Raw genomic sequence first — 6547 nt, forward strand, 5'->3', positions numbered from 1 at the left:
TCTGGATCAGAAGTCACATGATTTTGTTCAAAAATGTTCTCGAGAAAGAGGTTAGATACACTCTGTTGATATTAGGAGAAGCATGATGTACAGGGGCAAGACACTACTAAAATCTAGATCACATATGAAAAGCATAGGAGTCACAGATCCTGATTAACTATATGAACTTCTGGTCTAGACCATAAGTCACATGACTTTTTTAAAATTAAAAGATGATGTAAAAATTGCAGCCAGGCATTGTGATGATATCACAATAAATAATTGCTTGTATAATTTAGATTTCAATTGAATACATTATCCATTCTGCTTCTGTTCTTTATATGTCTAATGCAAAACACTTATTTTATTTTATAGAAACATACTTTATCAGTATGTTTCTATATTCAACAATTGATTCAATAGTGAGAAAAACAATGTATCTAAATGAACTATTGAGCTCTCTGTTGAGGCCCACGATATCAGCATTGATTCACTGTTTAACTCAATGGTCTCAACAGCCTGAAAGACTGGTGAGTGTTCAACAAACCAACACAGCGGCTTTTGTGAAACAAGTAAATTTTGCCTGTAGAAACTATTAGGACACTCTTGCTGTGAATATTGTATTAATGGACAGATTAATGAAAAGTATGTGTATGGTAAAACATATGATTGCATATGTGCAATGTTGATTATGCAAGCATTTACAAAATGTGGCATCAGATCTGGTGTAATGAGTGTTGAGTTCAGAAATGTTTAGTATAATGACATCATTTTGAATGAAATTCTAATGAGGGTTAATTCACATCACGAGTAAAATGGCTACTGTATTATTGATATTTCTAAATTCACTGGGGTGTACAAATTAAGGATTTAAAGGGAAAATGACACAACTGTTCACATGATGCAGAAAAACATTTTAAATATGTTTATTTTAAATATATAAAATTCACAACTTTGTCTTTAAAAGCAACTATTTCAGTCAACAAATTAGTTGAAATGTCCAGCAAAAGCAAGAATAACCACAACATCAATCTGGTTTGACTGTATAAACATACACAAAATTATGCAGAAGTACTATATAACATGATATTTCAGCAGAGGTGCCAATCACTGGATTTTCTTAATTTCTACAGAAGTCATATGTAAATTATAGACTTATGAGTAACCCTGTAATAATTAGAAGAAAATTTTTTATATTCTTGAATAAGCATACTGGTGCATGCTTATTCAAGAATATAAAAGTGCTAACTGCATGTTCATCAATGTGCACATGTAGGTGTTAGTTAGCATTTTGCTGCATAGAATCACTGGTATGCCGAATCTCAAATCACTTGGTGCATTCTGTTTGCAAATGGCTAATGGTCTATCCAAAAATTGTTTCCATACACAACTAAGTTACACAGTTGCACTAAAACCAGTAAAAAAAAATGACTCACAGTTGCATGTAAAAATGATGCCTGCTCTTTCTAACATTACAATCAAGTGCATTGGAAAAGCCCAAGCAAAAAGATCGTATAGTGTATGCACAATGTAAACAAAATGATGGATTTTGCCTACATTGTGCAATACGTAAAAAAATTTAATTATATTATTCTACATATAAAATATTTAACTTAAAATCATTGTGACATGTTTTTCTGTCAAAAAACAATAAAACAGCAACATGGGAATTGTTGAATTGTCAGAAAATTTTTTAACAAGTGAGCAATGGGCAGAGGGTTAAGTTCCTAGTAACATTATAATTTTATAATTTATTTCAGATGATAATTTCAAAAATTGGAACTTATTTTAGAATAAAATTAAGATAATTTATGAATATCTTAAAATTTGAGTGATGACATCATATCAAAAATGACGGTGGAGGTGACTTGTTCTCTTTTCCTTGCTCTTGGTTCCTTTCACTCTTTGATCTACGAGCTGAATTTTGGTTTTTTGAGAGATATTTTTACAATATATACTGTTCGTTGTCTCCTTTTTATTATTACAGTGGAACCCCGGTTTACGAACGTCCTGGTTAACGACCAAATTGGTTAACGAACTTTTATTTTGCAAAAATTTTGTCTCAGATAACGAACAAAATTCGGATAACGAACGTAACGGTATATTGTGTCAAATTTTAGTTGGTGTTAGGCATGCGCGAGTTAAGCATTGCTTTTCCGAGTGTTTGTGCTATACTTCTTTTTTTCAGTTTTGTGATTTATATATTTAATCAATATGGTATCAAAGAAAGAAAAAAGTCATAGTGGCAATAGAAAACGACAATGCGCTATCACATTTGAGAAAAATTTTGATTAAAAGAGTAAGACAATCAACTTTAGATCAATTTCTTGTTCCTTATGGAAAGAGTTTGTTTCATTGTTAAGTTATGGCAACGCAACACTTGGGCGATCTGACTAGGGTGAAATGCCTTCTGGGAGGTGTTTTTAAGGGAAACTGGCCCCTATTTAAGCGTTACAGATGTGAATAAATCCCGGAAAACTCCACGTAGCCAGCCCGTCTCAGCAAGGTGCGAACCCACGAACGAACTCCCCGTGTTCAAGGTACGAAGACCACTTAGCCACTGGTGGGTTTTTACCGAAAGAGACTTCGACTCGAAGAATCTACCGATGAAGTGCTACCCGTTATTTTTTTGGAGGGGATTTCCCTTCTAATTATTAAGGTTCGTATATCTTCACTTTTCTGCCACCAACTACAACAAACGAAGGTATTATTAAACAAAGTTTACATGTTTGCTGCTGTAATGATAGATACTACGTTTTCGTACATTTTCATCAAAGAAAATTACTGTATATTTCAAATAAAATGACAAAAATTTCGGAGACTAGAACGAATTAATTGCATTTGCATTAATTTCTATGGGAAAAATTGCTTCGGTTAACGAACAATTCAGTTAACGAACGGAGTCGCGGAACGGATTAAGTTCGTTAACCGGGGTTCCACTGTACTTGTACATTTAGGACCCTGAGAGAATGGAGAATGTCGGTGCAAACACCATTTTGGTGCCCCTTTCGGGTAGCCCATGCTTATACAAATAACATAATGATATTGAAGTAGAAAAATAATGTAGAATAAATGCTAGTGACCAAAGTTATTTCATTATTCAGCAAAAATAATCAGAAAACAGATTTTTTAATGTTTTCCCTCTGATGGGCTCCAGGGCAATGCCCTGGTTGCACTCCCCCTCTCATAGAGCCTGTGTACTGTACATCGTACTGAGATACAAAGAAAAATACTGACATTTACAACAGAAATTATGATTTTATTCTGGGTATGTATTGCATACATATAATGTATTGCTTACATTATATTTATATTTATAGATTTAATGTACATAATTTGTTATGTAGCTTTTTCAGGAATATAACTCTAATAAAAGTCAACAGTCAACCATCTGTTTATATCACAATTTAATTATTTTTATCTTTACATTAAACTGATAAGAGATTTTATTTATTGCACACTTTGAATGGTACAGTTCATTTCTTCAAAGCCCAAAACAGAGAAAATATAAGGTAATTATATTTAATTGTTAAATAATTAAATATAAGATATAAATAAACATCTGAGATTTTGATTAATATTATTTTATTAAATTTGATTTTTAATCCATGTTATGTTTTATTTAGGATTATATCAAAATGGATGTTTGACATTGCTGCATAATAGTCAGAGTGTCGGCATGTCGACTGCCTTCCAGAATTAACCTGTCTAACAATCTATGGTCTTTGTTTTTGTAATTATTAATTAAACAACCTCATTACTTTTTAACTGCAGTTGTAATTTTTCTAAAAATATATTAATTTGTTGAATCTGAATTTTACAGTAAAGCTAATAATCACAGAATAAATGCATAAAAATGATTCAGTTTATATTATAAATTTAGCATTGTTTGTTGTGTAAGAATTGATTTTACCTGTTACTAATATTGTTATTTGTATTAACATTTTAATGGATATTTACATTTTGCATACATTTCTATACACATGTATACATTTTAATTTTTAAAAATTTATTTGTTTTTGAGAAAAAATGGAATTTAAAAAATAGAATCTGTACAGAATGGTCACAAAATTTCCATGTGTAAAATTGTGTCCTTGATCTCCAGCTCAACAATATCTTGATGTGGATATATGGATTAGACATGCATATTCTAGGAGATTCTCCTTGAAGTCTTAACAATATGTGGCATTGTAAAAGAGAAAATTCTTAACTCTGCACTAAGATAGTCAAAATCTTAAATTGACTATTGGGGAGTGCTTTAATTACTTTATTTTACTTCAATTATTGTAAACATGGAAGATGTCTAGAACTCAGGAAATTACATAGAAAACCAAACCCAATAAGTAGTAGTAATCAAATACTCAAAATTGCTTCATGTGATATCAAATAGTTTAAGAAAATATTAACACTGTCTTTCACTGTTATTATTTTACTTGAAATATTACTATAAGTACTTTCAACAAATTTCAGATTGTATTCTTCAGGTATAGAATAATGGAACCGTACAATTTAAAATATATGTTAATGTGTTATAAATGGCAAATTTAAAACGTATTTGATAGGATGCATTAATACAGTGAAAAAACTGTAATAATAATAATTAAACCTACACACATCATATGGACATGACACAACATATAAAAAGCATAGACATCATTAAACAATCATGGGCTCAAAGGGTACTTCATGCAAGCATCCTTATGACCTGGCCAGGATTTTGTTGACAAAATTGCATCAAACAACTGGTTAGCTTGGGATGCCTGTTTGGAGAGATGGGAGGGTTTGTGATTGCCATACAGGATTGGGTCATAAATACTAAAAACTACAGAAAACACATACTCAAAGATACAACACTCACAAATGACATATGCAGGAAATGTCACATCATGCCAGAAACTATACAACACATTACTTCTGGTTGCAAGCTCTTGGCACAGATAGATTATTTACACAGACATAATCAAGTAGCAAACACAATACACCAAGAGTTGCAAACAAAAACAAATTATTAGACATCCACAAACCATACTACAAATACATTCCACAGACAGTATTGGAAAACAACAAGCACAAAATGTACTAATCACAGAAGAAACAATTTACAACAGACCAGACATTACACTCATTGACAAACACAATAAAATCACATACATTATAGCCATATCTATTCCAAACACTGACAATATACAAAACAAACTGAAAAAATCAGCAAGTACACAGAACTCTCCAGGAAATAAGGCATCTGTGGAGGATAGATAAGGTTCTTATTGTACCTGTTGTCCTCTCTTCTACAGGTGTCATATCACACACACTACACAAAAGCCTGGGCACTTTACAATTGAACAGAAACACAAACACCACACTACAGAAGGCCACTATATTGTATACATGTCATATTGTTAGGAAATTCCTGAATACAGACCTACACACTGACATGCTTATTTAATTTTTGTCTTGTTTTGGTTGTTATGCCTTGACTCTGGTACAGCATAGTACACAGCAACTGGTGCCAACCGAGTATAGCTCACTAAACCCAACATAATAATAATAATAAATAAATAAATAAAACAGAAATAAAAAGTAGAAATTGAAAAGGTGTGAAAAATGTATAATTTAGAATTAAATCAAATGAACAGTTATTGCACTAACTTCAATAATTTTTGTGCCATATTGCCATAAGGTTGAGAGAAGGTTCGTTACATGAACTAAGCATTGTTATGTAAAGCAACTCCCATATGAAAATGATTCCACAATCTGAGCACTGTTGAAGTAAGGTGGTATCAGTTCATACATTGTAATCATTTTCTAAAGCATTTATAACAAGTTTAGTAGTGGTTTTGCAATTTTTAATATTATCTCAATGCTCTTGAAAGCAGCAAGCCAATTTTCTAATTGTGGCCCCGATATAAAATATTTTTGCTCCCATTTGTGTTTGCTGCAAAGGGACCATGTAGATACCTGACTTCTCCAGAAAGGTAAAACTGTCTCTATCATTACATAATTATTTGCGGTTTTATAGGAAGTATAATGCCATATGTCTTGAAAGCGCATACAATATGATATATTGGGGGTATAACAGCCCCCAAATATGACAGTTGAGCAAACATATGACTCTTCTTTTTGTCATCAGAGCTCAACACTGTTGGTGGGAAAAGAGAGCTGCAGACAAGATTATCAACGTACTTGAACTTGGATGTTGTATAACCAGCATTGTATACTGCTGTAACAACCTGACTCAATTCTTTGTGTACAAGTGAAGGTGACAAAAGGCATAAATATAAATATCTGAAGAAGACAATCTGAAATTTGTCGAAAGTACTTGTAGTAATATTTCAAGTAAAAGAATAATGCTGACAGACAGTGTTAATATTTTCTTAATAATTAAGTGATATGGCCAGATTCTTATTGAGCTATCATTTGGCTAATTAATTACTAAGATACTAAGTAACTTGGACTGGAGGTATGCAGTTAAGCTGCTATCTCATGTTAAATTTAATCATCAGAAATAAATTAATTAATTTAGTATATTCTGGAAGAAAAATCTATCTGGAGTGGGACTCATGCTTAG

The sequence above is a fragment of the Centruroides sculpturatus genome, unplaced genomic scaffold (genome assembly GCF_000671375.1).
Source record: "Centruroides sculpturatus isolate CEXI.00-Female unplaced genomic scaffold, Cexi_2.0 scaffold382, whole genome shotgun sequence".
Taxonomy (NCBI): Eukaryota; Metazoa; Arthropoda; class Arachnida; order Scorpiones; family Buthidae; genus Centruroides; species Centruroides sculpturatus.